The sequence below is a fragment of the Agelaius tricolor genome, unplaced genomic scaffold, assembly GCF_023055355.1.
Source record: "Agelaius tricolor isolate 1412-34295 unplaced genomic scaffold, bAgeTri1.0.p SCAF_4, whole genome shotgun sequence".
Lineage (NCBI taxonomy): Eukaryota > Metazoa > Chordata > Aves > Passeriformes > Icteridae > Agelaius > Agelaius tricolor.
This window is the reverse complement of record NW_027269264.1, coordinates 20,903,777-20,927,029: the sequence shown is the minus strand read 5'-3', so window position 1 is coordinate 20,927,029 and position 23,253 is coordinate 20,903,777. Positions and strand designations below refer to the sequence as shown.

The 23,253-nt window shown below is 38.9% G+C and overlaps 1 long non-coding RNA gene across 2 annotated transcripts in view; it reads left to right on the top strand.

The window, feature by feature from the left end:
- The window catches only part of LOC139589491 (uncharacterized), a 116,006-nt gene that overhangs the window by 18,381 nt on the left and 74,372 nt on the right, over positions 1 to 23,253 (top strand). For both annotated transcript variants that reach the window (XR_011679030.1, XR_011679031.1), the window contains exon 2: positions 3,964 to 4,065. This is a non-coding gene — a long non-coding RNA (uncharacterized lncRNA). The remainder of the gene's footprint in view (positions 1 to 3,963; positions 4,066 to 23,253) is intronic.

The following is a 23,253-nucleotide window of genomic DNA, read 5'->3' as shown; positions in this document are numbered from 1 at the left end:
GATAGATGATTTGGACTAGTCAGAGGTCACACAAAGTCTACCTGGAGCAGCTGCTGAAGGTAGAATATCTTAGGGTGAAGATGCAGGAGAGAACTGCTGGAGTCCAAGGTACTTCAGTGCAGCTCTGCTGATCACCATTCTGTTGCCTTCTCTGGAAAGACTGATATTTTTGCCACCAAAGCTGCAAGTTTGCTTTGCTTTTTTGACCCTTCAGAGTGCTGTGTAGTTTTTTCCTCCTTTAGGTTGTTGCTGGTCCTGCTGAAGTGTGACATGTGTCTGACCAGCACATACCAACCTGCACTGCAGTGCCAGCCATCTCCAAGGAAAGCTTTCACAAGGAAGCTACAATCCTTCAGCTGCCACCCATCACAATTCCAGATTTCTAAACAGAACATTTTTCACCATTCTTCAGCATTCCTTAATCAGATGAAACTGATTATTTGAAGGAAAAAGGGTCAAGGGGGTGTTTTCTACTATTTTTCATTCCAAGATTTCTGCCAAGGTTTGTGGGCAATGGCTTGTTCACTCTTGCTGTCCTGTGCTGGGTTAGGTAATTTCTTCCAAAAGAACAGTAAATTATTCATGCAGGATATAAATCTTTAAGAAGGCCTGTTTTTCTGCTGACCCAGTAACTGTAGCTTATTACATACATTAACCCACATCAATTAAACAGTTTTATTTTTCATTTTTGCACTCTGGAGTGGACGCTTACAACTATTCTCTCTGCAGCCTTCTGAAGCATGTTTGACATGCCCCTTCCCTATTTGCTTTTCACTGAACACAGAAACTCTTGGATGACAGAGAATAAGAAATCCTTTAAAATCAAGACCAAAGTAAACATAAACTGTCTTTAGATTTTTTACAGTAAGTTTTTCTCTCTTCTTCTGTGTTATCTTATAGCTGCAAGATACCATCTGATAACTGACTTTCAAAAAATAACAGAAAAGTAGAGAGGGGGTTGACATGGTCTAGCACTGGTACTAATCCTTCTTTAAGGTGGAGACTGGACTCAATGACCTTCAGACATTCTTTCCAATTAGCATTTTTAGAAGTCTTCCAACCTTCCACTGATATACTCTAGTCTTCAGGCTAGAGTATATCAGTGGAGAAATTTAAGTGGTTTTACTGAGGGATAAGCATTCTGATCAAAGCTAGCCTAAAACAAATCTTTGCTTTCAGTCAACTTTCAGAGTGCAGAAGAGATCAAGAAAATTTTATTTACTACATTGAAAAAGGAAGGTAGTGTAACAGATCTGTGTGAGACATCCTTGTTTTTATGCAGAACAGGTTTACTGACTTTGTGTCAGAAAATTTGCAGGATTTGCAGATCCTGAAGTGTAGAAATGTATGGATTTGAGCAAATGTAACTTCCCCTCACCCGAATCCTCTTGTGAATCCAAGGCAAGATTCAGAATCCATATAGATGGGTTGGTTCAACTTACATAAGGATACAGCCAATAATGAATAGCATCATTTGAAGGAGAAGGGTTATGGAAGATGACAGTGGGAAAGACTTGAGAGAATCAGTAATTTCACCTAAAAAATCTTGTTAATTATTTTCATAAGGTAAAGTTGCTTATACCATGTTTGGGTGACTGGTATGGTGAAAAGTATTGGTAACTTACCAGTTGCACTTCATTAACACTTTCTCAAGAGTCTTATGTTACATAGCTTTGCACTTCTGCATTTATTGATAGCAGTCAGGCAACCTAAATATGTTCCTTTTTCATCCACTTAAACTGCTCTATGGAATTAAAGCCTACTCACATATCAAGGGCACAACAAAGTGTATGGATAATCTTTGCATTACTTCTACTTTTCCTGAAAAACTGTTTTGAGGGTTTAGTACTGAGAGTTAGTGCTCCCTCAACAGAAGAGGCATTAAGTGGTAGTGGTTATTGCATTCAGTTTCTAGTATCTATGCAAAATATTTAGCAGGAAAATAAATAATTTCTGATTTATAACATAACAACCTTATCATAAAAAATGTGTGAGGTGAGAATCAGGACTGTACAACTTTGCATTAATTTGGATGAAATCCCAAATGCCCACACACTTAGGTGTGATAATCCTCATTTTGCTGTTCCATGCAACTTTATTTGGCCAACTCCATATTTAGCAAATATTGGAGATGTTCCACTGAAGTCCTATGAGAAAGGCAGATGATCAGAATTTCATAACACAAAAGTGTACTCAGAATGTATCAAGAGAAATCTCCCATCCCTCACAAAACTCACATTATAATCTAGAAACACTGCTAAGGATTTAATTCAGTAACCTTCTTTCACAATAGCCCACTCCACATAAAGACTATGGTGTCTTTCTACTATCATTTCATTCAAAACCCACTTTTCATTTTTCTTCTATGAAACAATAACTGCTATGCAAATTCATTTTCTAGCACAGGCCCAGACTAAAATCATAGCTTTAAGGATAATTTTGCTACTGACATAAAAAGCAGAATTTAATGGACTGTGCTTGCACTCTTGCATAATGAAGGCAACCTTCCTTCCTTCCTTCCTTCCTTCCTTCCTTCCTTCCTTCCTTCCTTCCTTCCTTCCTTCCTTCCTTCCTTCCTTCCTTCCTTCCTTCCTTCCTTCCTTCCTTCCTTCCTTCCTTCCTTCCTTCCTTCCTTCCTTCCTTCCTTCCTTCCTTCCTTCCTTCCTTCCCTCCTTCCTTCCTTCCCTCCTTCCTTCCCTCCCTCCCTCCCCCCCCCCCTCCCCCCCTAATTCTTCCTATCATATAATTTTCTATCCTTTCCTGGTTTTTTGCTCTGACAGAGCATGTAGCTGCTGATAGAGATTCAGTTATCCTTTGTAGTGAAATTGCTTATCAGACTGTAAATTCTAAATTCCCTAAGAAAAGTTTGCAGAACAAGACTTGCAAAGATATATGAAATACATCCTCAGCTCTCTATGTACATGTTGTATGGCATACCATTATATCATTTTCCCTACATCTGCCATAAAAGGCAAGAACTTCAGTGTAGAAGTCAAGGGGCCGATGAATGTGTGTAATTTACTGTAACTGTTGGGCTAATCCCCTTCCCCCACCCTCTTAGCTGAGCTGTGAGAGCCATAAACCAGCTGGATGAACTCTCCGAAAGGAGGAACAGATACCAGCACTCTGATAAGAAACAGAGCATTCACTTGTCTTGGTTACAGTTAGAGAACAAGCAGCATGAGGAGGATGACTTTCTTGTACAAGACATGACCAGTATTGTTTTTAGCACAGTTTGAAACACATGGAAGGACCTCTAGCAGCATTCATTACCTTTTGTTTCAAGAACAAGGCTTTGTGTGTTGTGACTTTACTTTTTAAAATAGTCATTTGGATGCTGCATTACCCATGTGAGAAAAAAAGTCTTTTGGTAAATGAAATGAAGAAGCACAGCCTATTCAAGTTCATATTTATGTCCCAGTGTGTTTCCAAGCTAGTGACAATATATCCAAATGGATTCTGGTGCCTAGATTACAACTGAGGTGCTTCCAAACCCAAAACTCTGAAACTTCCTCCAACTACAGCATACTTATAGATGCCTAGAAATCTTCTGCCCTTGATGCTATTGTAATGCTCATAGTTCATATCAGCACGTATTGGTGAATGTTCATGGATATTTTAGATATGATGGAGATAGAAAAATTGTGGTCTAAACAGCAAAGGCCACTTATACACTATTAAACCAAAGGCATGTGAAGGCATATGAAATTAGGCATTTGCAGAAAATACCTGCCCTTCCAGAATGGAGCTTGGAACAAGAGTGGCAGACATTATTTTATATTAAAATAGTTCTGTACAACTGTTAAATTGGGAGATAAAAGATGGTGGTCATTACCTTCTAAACAACAGCCTATCTCGATCATTTCTTCAGGAGTTAAAAGGCTTTGAACCAAATACCATTTTCTTCCTGAGGTTTTTTAAAATGTGTTAGTAAAGACACATTTCTTTTCTTACCCCCTGCAGGCTGAAATACTACAGAAATACTCTTCAATCTTCTAGTTGTAGCTGAGCAATTAGATGTATTGAGCCAGAAGAGGAAGTCCATGAGAAGCACAGAGAATGGAGGTAAGAATAAAATGAATGATCAGCTATAGAAAATTACTTGAAATAGCTGTATAATATTGACTTGGCATATAATGTAGTAAAAATTATGAAGCCTAGGACATAGTTATTTGACACTATTGATTTCTCAAGTTTCTGGTTAATTTTCAATTAATATCTAACTACTAACCATTTAGAACAAAAGATGACGGGGAGCAGTTAGCAGAGACTTAGGAAGGGGAAGTCATTCCTGACCAACTAGATAGCCTTCTGTGATGAAATGATTGGGTCAATGGACATGTGGAGACTAGTGGTTACTTTTTATCTTGATGTCAGAGAGGCTTTTGATGCTTTCTTCAACAGCATTCTAATAGACTAGTTGCTGAAATATGTTTTAGAGAAGTGACTGCTGAGATGGACTGAAATCTGACTGAACACCTGAGCTAAAAAGGTTTTGGTTGGTGGCATGAATCCAGTTGTAGGCCAATTCCTAGTGATGTACATCAAGCATCAATACTGGAACCAATGCTGATTAAGATCTTTGCTAAATTATGGGTACAGACTGTACCCTTATCAAGTTTGTAAATGAAACACAATAGGAAGAAGTGATTGACAAACTGGAAGGCTATGCTGCCGTTCAGAGAGACCTGGACAGACTAGAGAAATGATCTCAAAAGGATCTCATGAAGTTCAGCAAAGGGAAATGCAAGGTCCTTCCCCTGAGGAGGAACAACTCCAGACATGCAGCAGAAGCCTACTACCTGGAAAAAAGTTCTGCAGAAAAGGGCTAAGGCGTAGATTCCAAACATTGAGGTAGGATACATTGAGGCAGCAATGTATCCTTCTGGCAAACAAAAGCTTCCCAGGAGAAATGTACACAGCAGGTCAAGGGGGGAGATCCTTCCCCTCTACTCAGCCCTGGCAAGGCCTCACCTGGAGTGCTGGGCCCAGTTCTGGGCTCCTCAGCACAAGAGGGACATGGAGATACTGGAGCAAGTCCAGCTAAGGGCGATGGAGATGGTTAAAAAACTGGAGTATGTCTGATCCAAGGAGAGGCTGAGAGAGTTGGGACTGTTCAGCCTGGGAAAAAGAAGGTTCCACAGTGGGATAAAAAAAAATCTTGGTTTTATATTGTAAGTAGTAAATATTGTTTGGCTCATACAAAACAATCTACATCTTATCCATAGCATCTTAGAGAAGCAGACTTTGCTGATCCAGTAAAACTTTTCTTCCAGCAGACTTTGCTTCCACATGGCAAAAAACAGCACCAGAATTTGAAACACCTTGAATATGTCATCTGAATTATGGTGTTTAACATACCTTTTTGATTCTTGCCTCTTTCCAAGTTTCACAGAACATCGAGACTGATCAGGTTTTAATAGTAGCTTGTGAGTGTGCAGTGATTTCTCCTCCAATTCAAGAAAGCAAAACAAGGGTCTTTAGCCACCAAATTCCAAGTTTGCCTCTTTGTTTTGGAGCTTTTTACCTCCTACCCACAGGGGTGGGAGACTGACCTGGAAGAGATGAGCTGCCTGTCTACACTCAGCTGAGACATTAGCCTCTGCTAGGACAGAGGAACATCTCACCACCCCAGCATGGAGCTGGAGACCTGGCTGGAAAAGCAATTGTTTCCCAACAGGTGTCAAATTTCAGTATATTTCGCTGCCACTCACCAATCCTATAGTTACTCACCCTAGAAGTTTAGGAGAAACCTTCTATCTCAAGATTTTGATAATGAAGTTGATTTTAAAAGGACAAATAAGGTAAACCACCAATATTAAAACCAGACTTCTACCAGCCAGAAACTGTAAATATGATTCTTTCTCCTGCCTTGCATAACCTAAGTGACAGCCAGGTGTTGTTGCACAATTAATCTTTTTGTTTTCCTATATGGGCAGTTTTAACTTCTGTTTTCATGTCTAAGAGCTGAGAAGAAATGGAAAGTTCAACTTTGAAAACAATTTCTTCTTTTGATCATAACAAGGGGCCAGGGAAGGCCTGTTAGTGGCTGTCCCTGCAACTGTTCAGGCTGACCACGTAGCTCCTGCTTGGAGATGGAGAGATATACTCTAGAAAGAGAAGTATATCCATGTAAAATAAAATGTTTTTACTGCAATACCTCCTAGCACCTTGGACATCTTGGCTGTATTTTGGACAAAATAACTTTTGCAGGTATTCTAAACCAGCAGAAGGGCTAAAATAATCTCCTCAAATTGAAAGGTATCAGTGACTTCTTGGATCAGTACTTCTCTCAGTTGCTCCGGATTTAACAAAATACATTTCTTCACCCAGAGAAGAGACTTAGTAGTTTTCTGCTCTATGTCCTGAGTTTTCTGACAGGTCTTCTCCAGCATGGTAAGACATCCACATGTGCTGAGGCAGACATTGCAATTGTAGTAGCAAATATATTCCTTCATTGCTTCAACTGACTTCCAGCAGGGACAAACTATCTTATTGAAAGGTGTTCATATTGATTTTACATTTGGGTTGACATTTTAGACCAGTATTGAGAGTATTTTTTCAGGCACTGTGGTATCTGCCCAGAGCTGAGGGAGTAGTTGCAGTCTTGAAAAAGTAAAGTAACAGAGGGGCAAGTCTTGATGCAAAGTTCATTGTTTAGGGTAAGTTACAGCAATATAGCTTGCCTGAAGGTAATATTTCAGGCTGTTGCTGGGATCACTCTGGCAATTAATGGTCCTGTGCCACTGGAGCTATGTGAGAGAGCTGAAATGCATCATAGAAACACCCTGAGGGATGTGGTGTCTGCTTTGTGGGGAGAAAGGTGAGATAAGTGTCCTGATATGAGCCACAAGGAACTGAAACAGAAATGAAAATACATTCCCATAAGCATCTGCCTTTCAACTTTCCCATTTGTTTGATCATAAGACCCCTGGCATATGAGAATGGTGTTGATACTGCATGTGCAGAGTCTTGCTAGGGGATTGAGTTCCTGCTAGGCAGCACATGTAGGTCAAGGGCTATGTTGCAATTGCCTGAAAGTGCCTGTGTTGGGTTAAATAAAGTCAGCAGCAGAGGCTGAGTCTATCTACCTTGTGTTCAGTGTGATAGGTACAAGCAGGCCACAGTCCAGCACTAAGCCCTCATGAATAGTCATGGTAAGATTGTGACTATAGGGAGAAATGTGAAGATGAACCTAAATCTGATTTGTTTGTCAAAAAGGGATAGCACCTCCAGTCAGTAGGGCTGATGGAGAAAAATAACTGCATATATTTACACAGATGAGAGCTGCTGTAGCTGCTCCAATAAGAAAATGTTTTAAATTAGGAGTTGTCTGGTATTTTTAATGAGAGGGTGGCATGGTGCAAATAATAAATGTATTGAAGACTTAAAATGCTGCTTAACAAGTACTTGGAGTCCTGACTATTTTTGGTATTTTCATCCTGCTGCTGCTTTGGAATTCACTCATAAAATAGTTTCATAGGAGTCTCTTCTCATTTTATTTGTCTTTTGAGGTACAATTAGTTCTTAGGAAAAAGTACTCTGTATTCAGATGTAAATTTATATATCCAGCTTTATTTCTGCCCCTTTGACAGATTAAATCAGCTGTCTGTGTGTCTGCTTCTAGTGAGACAGTGCAAACCATTTTGAAGTTGTGCAAAATATGTTTTTATTGAGCTAATTTTCTGGAAAGCTGCCAGAACTTCTTCTCTGGTTTGAATATGATGTTGTGGAAAACAAACAAGAGGAAGAGAAGCTATGAATGTTGAGATACCCATAGAGCTGCAAGGAGTATGTGGGTAAAGCTATACTGATTTGCAGAACGATCTAGACACATTTTTAGGATATAACAAGTCTCTACGAATAGAAGGTTACACAGCACACAATGAAAAATATTTTCCTGACTAGAAGGTTTCATTTATGTCTATGCCAAAAATAAAATAGTCTCTGATTTACAGTTCTGCTGGCTGAACAAATTGTTTGGTATGGAAACTTTGACAAGCTTTTCTGGCCTTACTTTTTTCATTAGGCATCTTTTTCTGTCCCCTGAAAATATACTCTATGCTGAATTCAACTCTCTTTATTTCTCTTTTCCTTTTCTGCTGCCGGGTTTGATCTTTTCAACATGGTGAGTTAGATTTCAGCCATTATATCTGCTTTTGCCGCCAAATTATTTTCTCCTTTCCAAGAGGAAGGCTTTTCCTACTGTGCTTTAAATCATTTGCCTTTATTTAGCACAATAAAGTGCTTGGAAGTATTTTTCTTTTGGAGACCTCCATCTCTTCAAGGTCTTTGCAGTGTAGCTCCTGCCTAAGATCATGTACTTTTTGTGACTACTACTTGGTTAGGATGCGCTCATTCACGCTGCTCTGAATGTCATCTCTTTGACCCAAACTATCACACCACCCAGTGCAGACTGACAGTACAGATCTCTGAATCTCTTCCAAATGAGCTTGAGTTTTGTACTTTTGTTCTTTTTTCGCAGTACTGCTATATTAGCACAGTTGGACATCCACCATAAATAGCCTTACATTGTAACAAGGCTAGGACACCCAAGAATGGCTCCATACTGGCACACCTATTCTATTCCCGGGTCTGGAATGTATTGCCCTGGTGGAACTACAGGGACCTCTGTGTTGATCTCTGCTGTGCAATGGGAGCATGCTCCTGAGCTCCCAGAACCCTTGTCACACCAAGACAAACATGCAGAGGCACACATTTTACACTTTTCTTCATTCACACAGAGATTTACACTGTCATTAAAAATTGAATCTATGTTTTTCAAAATCCTGACTTGGCAAGATAGCTAAGAACATGCTTAAAATTAACCAAATTGCAATTTATAGCACTTGCAATATCCACAGCAAATGTTTCTCTTTTAATGGAGAATAATGAACACCTGAATAAATATGATAATGACAAGTAATATGAATCTCCAATTAATACAAAAGGAAGTTAATATATTACTTCATCTTCTGTAGAGTGTAACATATTGTTGGGTGTATTCTTAAATATCTGCTTTATTGCAGATCTGATATGTATGAGCACTGAATCCTAAAATTTTACATTTCGTCACATACATAGGGCTATATACCTTACATACATGTGGGAGCCGTATAACTTATATTCGTTCATCTTTTGCAGCAACAAACATTTGTGGATGCCCCGGGATACAGCAGTAAGACCCATGTGTTGGTGTTAATGAGAGCCTTCTTTTTATTGACAATGGCTGGAAATGCTGGCAGTGGAAATGTGCTGCCCAGAATATATCCCTCAAGCTACAGTAGGATCCTGTAGGCACGGTTGATTCTGTGTTGACTTCTGCAATGGTTAGTCACAAGCCAGACTCTCTTTAGTAAAATTCCTCTTCTTAAAGTTTGATTTACTAACCTTTTACAAATACAATAATGACTGGGGAATGTGAAAATGCTGTGGTAGAAAAACATTTGGTTACTCTCTATTTACTCTGGTGCATCAAGAATGAAGTTAATCAACTTTTGCCAAAGGGAAAGAATGTGTTACTGTTTTAATTTGTTCTTCATATAACTGTGTTACCAATATGTTCTAGTATTCTGCTTATAAGAGACACTCACTCTTACAGGGTCTCACTTCTTCTGGATTTCTGGATAAAAGTATGAGACACCAATTTGAATAAGAACCCACCCTAAGTGATAAGTTGTAGTCTCTCCTACTATCAGCCAGCACCACTTAGTAAAAGGATTATGCTCCAAAGTATTTAATTGAGTCTAAAGGCAGTTTTTACCATTCTGCAAGACCTAGCTCACAGATATCCCCACTTCTATATTGGTGTTGAAACTATCAACATCTGGTCAACCCTGAGAGCATCTTCATGGTGGTAGGATGAGTACCTACCAGTACTCATTTTCAGTTCATGTGTCACAATTAAGATATTTGATGATAAGTTAAGCAAAAAAAGAGTCTGGAAGAAATTTTTTGATTCTTAAATTTGATGGCAAAAATGCCCTTTGCCATTGTTTGTCTTTCACATAGACTCATAATGAGGACAAGGTAATTGTGGAATGCATTCTGATGTATTTTGGTCAATGGTGTTTGCACATGGCTCACTCCTCCACCCTCTCTAGCATTACACTAAATGCACAAAGACAGGACCCTTCAGTGCTTCTGTGGGCTTCAAAACATCACTAAGTGTTCCTTTTTGCTTTCTGTGGCTGGTCACTGGGGAATTGTCCAGTAAATGACCACCTTCTAAAATTAAGATGGCTTGGAGATTTCTTTTGTGCTGTTACATCCAAGAGATGTAACAGGGAGAGAAGAGAAATATGTGCAATTTTCAGGCAAGGACAAAGCTCACTAATTTAAGACTAAACAGTAATGAAAAAAGAGAGGAGTTCACAATGAAAAAATGAAATTAAAAGAGACATTTGGCCACAATCACTATAACAGCCCCTGCAGCTGTTCATACCATGTTCAGTACCAGAGATAAAGAAAACGTACTGAAGAACATGGTATTAGAATGGGGCAAAGGCTTTTAAATACATTTCTCCTTGGTGGCAAATCTTCTCAGAGCCTGAATGTGGTTGGCACAATATTCTTGTAATCATGGCATGACTATTAAGACAACTAAGGAATTCTTAAGTCCTTAATTTAGGAATTCTTAAGCCCAGTCCTCTTCCTGCCTTTGACAGCACAGGTAGTTTAGTGCTGGCAAAATGATTGTGAAGTCAACTGTCTCCATCCATCTACCACAGGACTTTGTTTGAAGCACCACTTTCTTGATTTCAGTGCCCTGTGCTGGTCCTTGCATGGCAGCTGCTTCAGGAGGGTTCCTGCAAAGCATCATGGCATATCAACCCTCATCTAGACCTTGGAGCAAATTGTTAAGAAGATTGAGGGCAAGATCAGCATCTGTTTGAATTCTAGGTGAATGTTTTCTTCTAAAGGAACTATGGTTTGGGAGGTGTTACCAGCTGGAACCACTTGGGATTATTACTCTTATTATAGGCAAGCATGTTAGTCTTCAGCCAGACTGCCTAGGCTTAGATAGTTCTGTGCAGAATTGGGCTGTTAATACACATTGTGCTTAGGCACAACGGCTTTTTACCCTGCTAACGTCCACAAGTGATTTCTTCATTCTACCTTCTTGAAAAGTGCAATATTAAATATGTTCTCTACAAAGCTGAAAAAGTGTACCTATTTTCACAAGCTCCTTCTTTTCCATTGGCTCAAGAAAATGCAAGTAACTCTTGGAAAGTTCATGTATAATTCTGTAATTTTATGGAGAAAAACTTGTTTTCTGTTATGTCAAAATCAGTGATGATTAATTATGACCTCAGAGTGGTCAAATTTCTGGTCTTGCTGGAAACAGCTTCTCATATTGTAGGGACATATAATCATCTTTTCCAAAAAAGTGGGAGAGTGCATGTGTGAGTATGCCTGCTTTTCTGATCCATTTGTTGATGGATAGTATTTCAATAAAGAAATAGTTCTCACTCCATTTTCATATTAATTAGTCAAAAATAACTTACATATCACTGACACATGACTCAGGGATGCTGCTCTGCCCCTTTGCAAAGCACCAGTGTGGTTGTACACCAGATTTTGTCAGGCTGGATCAGCGACCAGCTAAGACTATAATTTGTGGCTGGAGCAAGATCCACTACAGTACTGGTTTTATTTAAAACAAAGACACAGGCACATGCTACATAGATATGTTATGTCATCATTTGATGATTCATATTATTCTCTGAAAAAATAATGCATCATTATTTATTATAAAACATAACTGATTTGGTTCTGTGTCAATTTTATTTGCCATCAATACTGTTTTCGTTTTTGATGGAACCCTGCCAAACTTTCCTGTTCTCCTTGCTCTAACCAAGGCCCTGAAAGCTGACTTTCACAGGCTGTCTGTGATTAGACAGTGGGGTCTCTGTAAGTGTGGTCTTGTATGAGCCGCTGTATGTTTTTTCTGTAGAGGGAACTTGTCATTAAAGAACTGAGAAGATGAGTGGGTGGTACCTTGGGCTGTTTTTCTTTTAATTTGGCCCTCATTTACTTAAGACACTGTGAAGGAGTCCACATTAGCTGATGGTGCCCACAATTCACTTGTACTGATGAAGGCAGCTTGACAGCTGCATAAATCACTGTTAGATTCCACTGATAAATTGCTGCATACGAATTTGTAGAGGACCACCCAAGCACAACTTGGGGGCGGCCTGCAGTTACACTAGCTTCCACATGAGTACAGTAATGCAAATTTGCTTAACTCTTTATTAGCACTTTGTATAGTTTTCCTTTTAAGAAAGGTGTTGACATTTCTCCACTTGCTTATTTTCTAGACCAGTGAAGTAAATTGCCAGGATCTAGCACCTCCCATCATCTGTAGTTGTGGTATTAAGATTTATTTATTTGTTCATGCAGGGATACCAGGCTTGCTACCTTATTTTGAACTGCACAATCTGGTTGTAGGGAGGAGGAGAAGAAAGGGGAAAATAGAAATGAGCTTCTAGCTCAGTGTAGATACTTATTATGTGCTAGACAGAACAGCTTGGGCCGGGCAAAGTATCATTAAAAAAGCTGCAGTATGCTGCCTAGCAACAAGGAATTGTATCCTGCCACTTCTAATTGAAGATACAGTGAAGGTTAGGACTTGGCTCCATCAAAAGGAGTAATATAAGAGCACTGGAACAGGAACTTACTTCTAGTGGCTGTATGTGCAGATCTCAGTGAGGAGCTTGGCTGCCTTATTAAAAGCTAGAAAGCTATTGATCCTTTGCCACCTGATGTGAGTCGAGCCCTGGGAAACATTAATCAATAGCAAGGTTGTATTCCTATAATGAGATATGGGACTAGAATTTGCAAAGCCTGATTCTTATCAGATGTCCTGTGTCACCTGCAGGGCTCTCTAGGTCTGCTGTGTCACTCAGCTACTGGTCTTACAGCTTTCTTAGCGGCGCCTGCTGCTAATGGATTCTTGACCTTTTTGTCTGAGGACAAAAGCAATATGGTATCAGCAGCTTTGTGGTTGCTGTGTGTTTTATTAAGGAGTACTTTCCTCACTTTAAAGGACTTACAGACTCGTGCTCCTAGAGTTCATTTTTCTGGCATTCCCATCTCTGCTTCAATGCTGTAACAGAAAAAATTCCCTGTCTTTCTTTCTGGTATAACATTAATCAGAACACAATTATAACACCATCTGAAACATTTTTTTCTTTAACTGTTAGTTATTACTACAGACAGTAATATTTTAAAAAGAGATTGCCATATTCCACTCTCAGAGTCTGAGCTCTAACCTGGATAGAGGTACATAGAGTAAAAACTTCAAAAACACACATTTCTAAAATTCATTGGTAATTACATAAACATGTGCAAAATTACAATTCACAGCTGGCTTTTTAGTACCAACAGTCATTTATATGGGCAATTGCAAAGGCTGGGTGAATGGTCATGGTAACAGTAATTCTGTGTGTGCGTGTGCGTGTGTGTGTGTGTGTGTGTGTGTGTGTGCACGTGTGCGCCTGTGTGTGTACCTGTGTGTATATCCATGCACTGAGACGTGTGTCTCAGTTCCCATGGCCTGTCTTGTGAGAAGGAAGACAAAAGAAGACAAAATCCAAAAAAGGAAAGTATTGTATAAGTCTCATGAGAGAGTCATAAAGGGAATTATTCTGGATTTCGTTTTCCTTTGGTGACCTTTCCTTCCTTGACATACCTGTTTCCATTCTATCATCTGGAAATTCCCTCTACATGTCATGTGGCTTGATTTGACCAGCTTTTGGCATTTGAAAGTCAATTAAAATCTCCTCTGGGATGAGAACGTTCAGCATCACTGTATCCTACCCCAAAGTTTCAGTCTCAAGGAAGTGAGTAATGAAAAAGAAGACAACCTTCAAGAACTGACATGCTTTTTCACACCTGTGGGGGAAAAAAAAGAATTTAAGCAAACATTCACATTTGGCTAAAGATTTATCCTGTTTAAAAGAAGTCTTTGTGTTTCAGTCAGCCACCAGCAATACTACTTTCTGACTTGGAGTTGCTCATATCTCTGTACTGGATATGGTAGATTACTGTGTAAAATGACATTGACTATTAGTGAATGGAAGATCTGTCAATCAGGAGTTTTGACTGCAGGAAAAAACACTACAGCAGTCTCTACTAGGAGTGAAATGAACTGACAAAGGGTCTTCATTGCAAAGATCATTTAGTGTATGTTTCCTGGCAATAGTCTAATTAGTTTCATGTACTGTCAGCTATTTTTCATAATATGCCAAAGCTTGACATCACACCTTTCACAAACATAAAATCACAAGTGGTTTTGATAAGTCTAAAATGCCTTCATCAGTTTTAAGTATTTGCTGCATTCCCATGCTCATTTACATGTTCTGAGAAGCTGGCAAATGGGTGCAGCTTTAAAGGATAACAGGAGTGATAAATAGGGTGGTAACCAATGCCATACCAACTCTCAGGTTACATTTATTGACTTGGTACCTCTAAAGTAAGGAAAAACCTTTATTAAGGAAAAAAAAGTCTGAACATATTCTTGTGAACATCTGGTTTGGTTTTATTTCTTCAAAATTAGATTTGTTTTCCTCTTTCTCTCACAGGAAATATATTTAGGAACAATGTTCATCTTAGAATGGCATGCAGTGGTATGGCAGCCTGACACTTTTTGAAATCTGTTTACTTTTTACCAGTCAACAGTTGCTAAAATGTTCCTGGAATGAACAGTGGTTTTTATCCATTGAGTGTTTAGATCTTTGCATCTAATTATAGTACTTTCTTACACTCAAAATTGACTTGTAAGCTTCCTTGGTGACTGGGAGATCCATTAGCAGGCACAGGGGAAGAAAAATCTTAAATGAGCTTGTGAAGTGAAATCCTGTGTTCTTTAAGGCTGTAGCAGTGTTTTCATGCTTCTGGTTTCCTGGAACTCAGCTCAGAGGGGCTAGCTGGCTCCTGTAAGCAGTGATCCCAGGCTGTCCCTGTGAGGGGACAGTAGGCTCTCATGCTGGTCCCCTTCCTGCTACCAGCTGCTGACGACCTCACACCATCACAGTGAGGCAGTTCTTGGCTCTAGCAGCAAAGCTTTTATAGTTTCAGGTATATACCAAGGTGGTCCAGAAGATACTTCTACATTGTTTTGATTCTGGCATCCCTTGGCTAATACAAAAGATGCAAAAAAAACAGCAGTAAATTTTGGGTCTTATCTGTCACTGCATCTCTAAAGAAAATTTTGGATCTCAGCTCCAGAGCAGCCATTCCCTGGGTTCAGAAGTTTAGTTGCAACATTCCTTGCCAGATTTGGTCACAAACCAGACTCTTGGCCATGCCTCAGGCCAAAGATCCATGTCCTTCCAATGTCACAACAGGGCCTCAATGGGATGGTGCCATTGGAAGAGACCATGAGCTGCACCTTCAGGGGATCATTTATCCAACACACAGGGCTGGTTTCTTCATCTCTTGGGATGGCAGTTTAGCCATGTTGGCCTTGGGGTTTCACCAGTGACCCTGCTCAGACCCTTGCCTCTCCATGGGTATTCTTGCAATCTCTTGAGATGGCTTGCAGGGAGAACATGACCTCAAAAGATGATTGGTGCAGTGGCACAGATGTGCACTGGTGAGAGCAGGACAGGCACTTTCTGCTCCGTGTTACTGAAGCTGCCTATTTCAAGGTTTAGCAGTTAACCCTTCCCATTAGTCACCCCTAAAATTGATTATGTAGGCAAAACTAGGTTTTGTCAGACACAAAAGGGAATCAGTTCTACTAATAACAAAAGGACATTTTCATCATGACATAAGTCTGAGTGCAAGCTGGCCTTGGGGCTGTGCAAATGTATCTCAAAACTCTGGGTGCTAGACATGTGCTGTGGAAAGCCTGCCTCCATGAAGAGTGTGGGAAAGCTAGTATCCAGTCTAGAAAGGCCATTTCACAGCTATCCTCAACTGTACAGGGCATGTGGCCTCTAAGCCCTTTCTGACCTGGGTGATGACAAATATTTTTTTTGTCAGGAAGAATGGTGTAAGGAGCAGTCATCAAATACAAAGTACACTAATGAACACTTAAACCAATCATAAGCATTTTGAGTATTTAAAATTATTCATTTTTCCATAATTCTTTCCCAGTAAGTCCTATGGATGTTTCTTTGTCTTGTGATTTACAAGCTGTTGCTAGTGATTCTTCAATGCTTAAAATTTAAGATATGTTCATCAGCATTTTGGGGGTTTTTTTTGGGAGAGATCATGTCATACAATATGTCTCTGCTCCATGGTTGGACAATGCTATTTAAATTGATGTTTACCAGCTCAAGTATCAGAGTCCACAAGCATTTCTTAATTTCCACAGAGAAATTGTTGGCATCACCAGAATTCCCTCTGAACAACTCAGTGGCATATTTGAAACAATCAAGGAAAAAGACACCTATTGAAAATCTAGGGTGAATTATTACTCTTAATTTGAGATAATGTTTCTGGAAGGGTTTTGAGCTCAAGTTCTATGGTTATACAGAGCCATCATTGCCTACCAGGATGAGTGTTAGGATCCTTATGACTTTTTTCTGTTAAATTGCCATTTAATGAGGCATACCAGCCTCTGCTCTGATGCATTTCCAGATGCTTTGTTTTATGGTATTCCACTTATTTAAATCATACAGTAGTCAAAACCACTACCTCACTACAGTACTAAAGTGATGGCCTGATTAACTGAATAATAACTGGAAACTTTAACACACAAGAATCTTTACAAAATAACCTATAAACAACTAGCTGCAGTTCAGTTACCTCATGGAATTGCCCTTGAAAAAATGGAAGGAGAAAAGAGCAACATATCTCTGACATCTTGTTTTAGCTATGAAGAAACGAGGTAGTTTTTAAATGTCTTTTGAGAAGCTAATGAGAAGGTAGCAAATATTGCAAAGAGATTGCACAGCTGTACTACAGGTTAGATTCACTTAACAGCCTCTTTAATATGGGTTTTCAAAAGATTTTTTTGTAATAAAATTGAAGAAATAGAAAATTATCATCAGTGTGATCTGGTTAAAGGCTCCTGTTTTCTGCTCTTGTTTTCTTTTATTAATTTTTTATCTGTGTTTCTTTGTCAGTAAAGCTCAGCTAATCTCCTGTATCTTGGAGCCAATATCTACTGACAGGGTGGAAGGAATAAAAAACTCCCACTCTCTTGGTGAAAAGTTATCTTATGAAAGATCACGCATTACAAAGACTTTCTATGTTCTTCCTTCTCAGATGTTTTGAGCTTTGGTAAGGATTAAAAGGAAAAAAATACAAAGAAGGATATGTGCTTAAACTTAAAATTGTCCTTTGGGAAGGTATGCAGCAAAGTAAAGCCTTCTCCAATCACGTACACTAATGTGACCCCAAAAGAATTACACAGGATTAAAGAGAATAGCATCAATGTAAAAATAGGATGAAAGAGAGAAAAATCATTCCCAAAATGCTTTAAAATACATGGAGGTTGCAGTAAAATGGATCAGGATTTTCACAGATTTTTTTATATGACTGCTGCTCACCATGTAATCTGAGCACACAGAAACATTGAAATTAAAAGATGGAGCCAAATTCTATAGCTACAACTTGTGAATGCAGCAGAAGTACAGATGTAAGGTTGGCTGCTGGAGCACAGTTATATCATGGCTTTGGCCAAGTTTCAAAGTACAAACACATTATATTTTAAGGAGATTGCAACAATAGGAGACATCAGACTTTATGGTTTGGATTTATTTCTGTTAAATATGTAGTTTTGTCAGTGAACTCTCCAAAGCTTGTGTTGGTATTTCAAGTGGAGCACATCAGTATAATGTTACAGAAATTACTGGAAGTTCATCAGTTGATCCAGCCATAAATACACAAGTTGTAACTACTTCCTAAATTGGGATTTTACTTGAGCAAGTGGATAGCTTTAAAATACTTTATAGAGAAATAACTGGAAATGTTCAAAAGCTGAGAATTGACAGGGTTTTTTGAAATTATTTTCTTTACAGCTTTCATGTCATGGAAATTCCTATCAAATTTACTAAAATTCCACTGAAAACACATTTCAGCTGGATATGATCCAGCATGGTCTCTGATGATCCAAACTTCAGTTGGAACAGGAGCCAAAAAGCAGCGCAAATCTTAATAAGTCTTCCACCAAGTCCAGAACTTTTTGACAGAAGATACGACATCTTAAATGTGTTGATCGCCATCTCTCACTCTGCTGGGGAAAGAAAGTCTAGGATTCATAATAGTTCTAAGATAAGAGTGCTGGTGAATCAACATCAACAAGATGAATTGTAAGTCAGTGTGCCTAGCTGTAGATGGGTATTTCTGAGGAAAGGGAAACCTTTGAGAGGTACTACAGAAAAATAGCTTGAATTTGTACATGAATTTGAACACTCTCAGAACTCCTTGTATGGCTTGTCTGTTACCAAGAACTTCATAGGAAAGTTTTCTTGGACACAATCTTCCTTTAGTGCTGCATAAAGAGTTCCTAATATCTTCCAGATTAAATACAAGTTTGGTGTCCAAATGTTAGCTCCAAAACTTCTGTCCAATGCAATCTAAAGGAAGCTGGATCATCTTCTGAAGTGGTTAAAGGGATGAAGCCAAAGCTGCAGCATCAAAGGCAGGCTTAAGTTGTGTTACTTATCTAGGTGGAAAGAGCATATCTTATCCTGTGAAGTCGTTTGTCCCTGAGAATACATTCTCATACCCTACTGCAAAGATCTGATTCTTAGCTGAGGAGCACATCCACTGCCGGAAGTCAGATAGCCACCAAGGAGTCCATTACAAAGTTGGAGTTTTCTGCCTTGTGGTAAGAAAGGAACATATTGTTATCATTAGATTATTTTAACAAAGGGAACGTCTGACTCACTTTCATACTGGTGTTACTTGTATTTACAGATTCCTTGTCCTTACTGACCTCTGAATTTCAGAAGGCAGCATGGAAAATAAAGTGACTCATTATAGAAAAAAATGTTTTAACTTAACCTTTTAAACAAATTAAATTCAGAAAGCAAAAACTTGCAATGAGGGTGATGATAGGACTGAAGGAAACCTGAAGAAATCTTCAAATTTGAATATGAAAAAGGATACTCAGTAAGAATGACTATACCCCATAATGATAATAATAAAAAAACTTGAGACATCTGATATTGCTGGAAATAGGCTTTTCAGCAATTTCTGAACGTGAATGGTAAAAACAGAGAAGAAAGAAGTATTACCTAAGTTATGCCACTAACCCTTGGCCACACAGAGGCTGCCTGTTACAGACAGTAATTCAGGAAAACACTTCTCATGCCAAACCTCTTGGAAATCTTGGTCACAAATTTCTCAGCAACAAGGAATATAAGCTGAACTTTCTGTTGAGAAAACAACCTCTTTCCATGCTTTCATGAGACATGTAGTGTTAAGGTGGTATATTTGGTCATTTTCTCACTATACGTTGGACACCCTTTCCTTCAGCAGATGTGGAGATTCCAGCCTATCCTTGTGCACTGAGAAGCGTGTCTACATATGGACTGTTGTGATATGACAAATGAGTTGCCACCTGACTTACTGCAACACTGTAATGAGAAAAGATTTCTTTTATCAAATGACACCCTAGCCATCAATTTCTCAGCAAGTATCAGTCATCAGAAAATAGGAAACCTCTTTTATCCTGACTGGAAAACCATCCCTGCCTGGTATACAGGGGAAGAAATAATATGACTGGTCCTAGCATACCCAAATCTGCCTTCTTTGACTGGCCCCTGTGGTGAAGTGCAGAAACACATGAGCTTCATCACTCTCCTGCCCTGTTCAGGCTCTCAGACATCACTAGCGGAGCTTTACGATACTTGGACTTTATCCTATCATATCTTTCAATCCGTGGTGTCTTAAAAAGCAGCATGAACCAAATTCATCCTGGTCCTTGAATTTCTGACACCTTACTCCATACATGTGACTGATGATGGTGATTATGCCCAGCTTCTCCCTATGACTTAGTGAGTAAGTAATAAGACAGAACCACCTTTATCACCAAACATTGTTTTCACTAGTGTCACCTCAGCTAGCTGTTTGCCCTAGGTCAGATACTTCAGTTCAATAAAGAGACTATGCCTCTGATGGATGTCATTTTGTGTACAAAATAGCTATTAAGTTTCCAAGTGGTTTTTTTTTTTTTTTTTGCTGTAGGACCCAACCAGCCAATCAACCAACCAACCAACCTCAAAAGACCTCAAAAAACCCTCAACCCAAACCTCAAACCAAACCACCCCATGCCTTTTAATATTGAACAGATATAATTTTTAGGATATTTATCAAGCATGACGTTTACTGAGAACAGTTTGTGATTGTACTTTAGTAGCATTTTAACTGCAATGAATAGCCTAGACCCAAATAGTTGCATGAGAAATGCTCCCAGCTGTAACATTCTTCTTCCCAGAAATAATACCATGCTGGGATACCAATTCAGTGTTGATTGAGAGGGATGAGTGTTGAATCATGCTCTCAAAGCACATTCTATTTCTGATCCATAGAGTAACATAGTACAGTTTTGTAAAAAATATTTCATATGCTAAAGTAGTAAATTTCTCATTTAATTCCCCAGCCCGGATGACAGAAGAAAAGAAGGACACAGGACTGATCCTTTCTTGCCATCCTTTAATTATAACCAGATTTATGGGAAAGGTGTACTCTATCTTCTTTGTCCTTACATGGGATTTCATTGTTTCTCAGTGAAACGTCTACCAGAGTTACATACCTACTTCCTGTGCTTACGTACCTTTAACACTTGTAAGCCTAAAGAAGGAAAAGATTTTCAGAGCTTCATATTTTTATCCTGTCTGGCTCCTGGCAACAGAACAGAAGGATTCTCCTGAAGCCAGAGAGTATAGGTGAAATGATGCTATGTTAGGAAACTGCTGATTGAGGAACGCATTATAAAAGAAAAGTATTGCAACAAGAATCATCTTATCCAGTGACAAAAGCATATAAACTCCAATATGCAAAGTCTGAGCAAAACATGAGATACTCTAGGATTCAAAAGGCCTTCGGTTAGCTCTGATGGGATCACTGTTCTTTGATCCCACTAAGAATGAGACTTGGGATTAATGAGTGGCTTGCCTTCTCTGAGGGTATCATTTAGGATGCTGGTCTGAAAGTTGTCAGCACATTGCCTTCCGTAATCAAACTTATACTGACATTTCTTACAAATGTAAGCTATGTATGTGACTGCCCTTCATTTTTTACTGTGTGTGGAAAAAAAAGGAGAGAGGAAAGCTCCTAGGTTAATAGGTGGTGAACATAGCTTTCAGAGATTGTTGAACTTAAAAAAGCCTAAATGATCCTAATCAGATTTAAGAAAATTACATGCAACAAGAAGTTTATATAAGTAAGCCAACTCTCTTCTTCTCCATTGGGAGAAATTATGAGCAGCAGTACCAGGCCTTATTTCCTTTCCTCTTTTGTTTAGGAAAACTTTATTTTTGTGAGAAAGGTTTCTTTAGGCCCATCAGAGTAAAACTGCTCTTCACAATTCTTCCACGTATTTGATACAGTGGATGTGAGAATATGAGCTGCTAAATGAGAGACTGTGGTGTGTTAGGAGGTCAGGCATTTTCATAAGGTTTTTTGTCCAGGATTGCATTGTGATACTTACCATATGATAGAGTTTCAGTACCATGCAACTGTGAGACTTCTTCTGTAGTCCTTTAGCACAGGAACCAGAGAGTTAATTGATCTATTTGATAGAGAGTTAAAAAAATGTAGCTAAACATTTTATTTTTATTGTTGGTAAGTAATCAGGAAAAGAGAAGTAGGGTCGCAAAATTAAGGATGCTTGTAGATGCAAAAGCATACTGTAGTGGTATAACTGATTCTTTTTATGCATGCTGTAATGAGATACATACCAAGACTTCAATTTTTTCCTATCACACTCCTCTTTTTCAAACAAGGTATGCTACATCCTTGACATTTATTTTGAAACCACTCCTTTGAACCAGTGATCACATTAAACCAGAGCTGTAGTCTGCTAATGGTTATTTAACACCACCTGTGCTATCATTCCAGGAATCTTCTTCTGTCATTCTTGACACTAGAAAGTACAAACCAGTAAGATCATAAGATTTCCTCAGGTGTGAGTCCCACTCTGCTCACAGTCTCACCCTTGCAAATTCAGACTGAGGTCATTGATAACAATGGGACTGTTACAAACTGACATTAACTTAATTGAGAACAGGGCCTGTAGGGCATAATAAGTTTCCTCTATATTTCACATCAGGATAGGGATGCAGGAAGTTTGATCAGCTGCAAGAGCAGCATTGTTCTGAATTCCCTCTTGTGAGAACTATGCAGGTGCTGCTTGGGTTCAGTTCATATTTGTAGGGCTAAATTCACTAGATTTCTTTGGAAGGGTTAGACCCTGTACTTCCTTACTTTCTATAACACTTTCAGATACTATTCAAGGCAGAGGGAACGTTCTCTTTTACTTTCTGAGGATCAAGACTGGATTCCTGCTGCTTGCTCCAGTGAGATGTTGAACACCTCTTTTGAATTGTGCAAATGTTATTGAACATCTGTCAGAAAGTATTTAACACTTTGGGGAGACTGGGCCCGTGTGCATCTCTTACCCCTGTTAATAAGCTGCTGTACCCCTGGTAACTGCACCCCATACTTCTGGGTGGACAAAGGTTCCAGTGTTTGGTGCACTTCATCTAGGTGAGCAGGTCTTTAGAAATAGCAATTGATTTAAAGGGTACAATCCTCTCCAGATAGTAGATGGCTCAAGATGCATGAGGACCTGCAGAAATTTCAGCGTGTTTCACAAAAAAGGGTTTTTTTCTGTGTGTGTGTTTGAGGGCTTGTTGCTTTTTGTTTGTTTTTGGTTTTGTTTGTTTGGTTTGTGGCTTTGTTTTTTTTTTTTTTTTTTTTTTGTGTGTGTGTGTGTTTTTTGTTGTTGTTATTGTTGTTTGGTGTTTTGTTTTGTTTTGTTTTGTTTTTGATTTGGTTTGGTCTTGGTTTTAGTGAAAGAGGAGATCCAGAATCATAATGGGTTTGTTACAGGGCACATTCCTAACTCCTCCCTGTAAAAAAGCCTGATGGCCAAGAATGTTCCTGTAAACAATTAATACCTCACTACTTTTGCCCTTGCCATACAGGTTCTGTTTTAAAAGGGCGTGAAAAGTGCATACTACTGATATTTCCAGGCTTACTTCAGCAGTTTGCTGACTGGCCTTTCATGTCAATATAGATGGCAAATATATGGTAGCTTCTACAGATGAGTGAGAAATGCATGAAAAT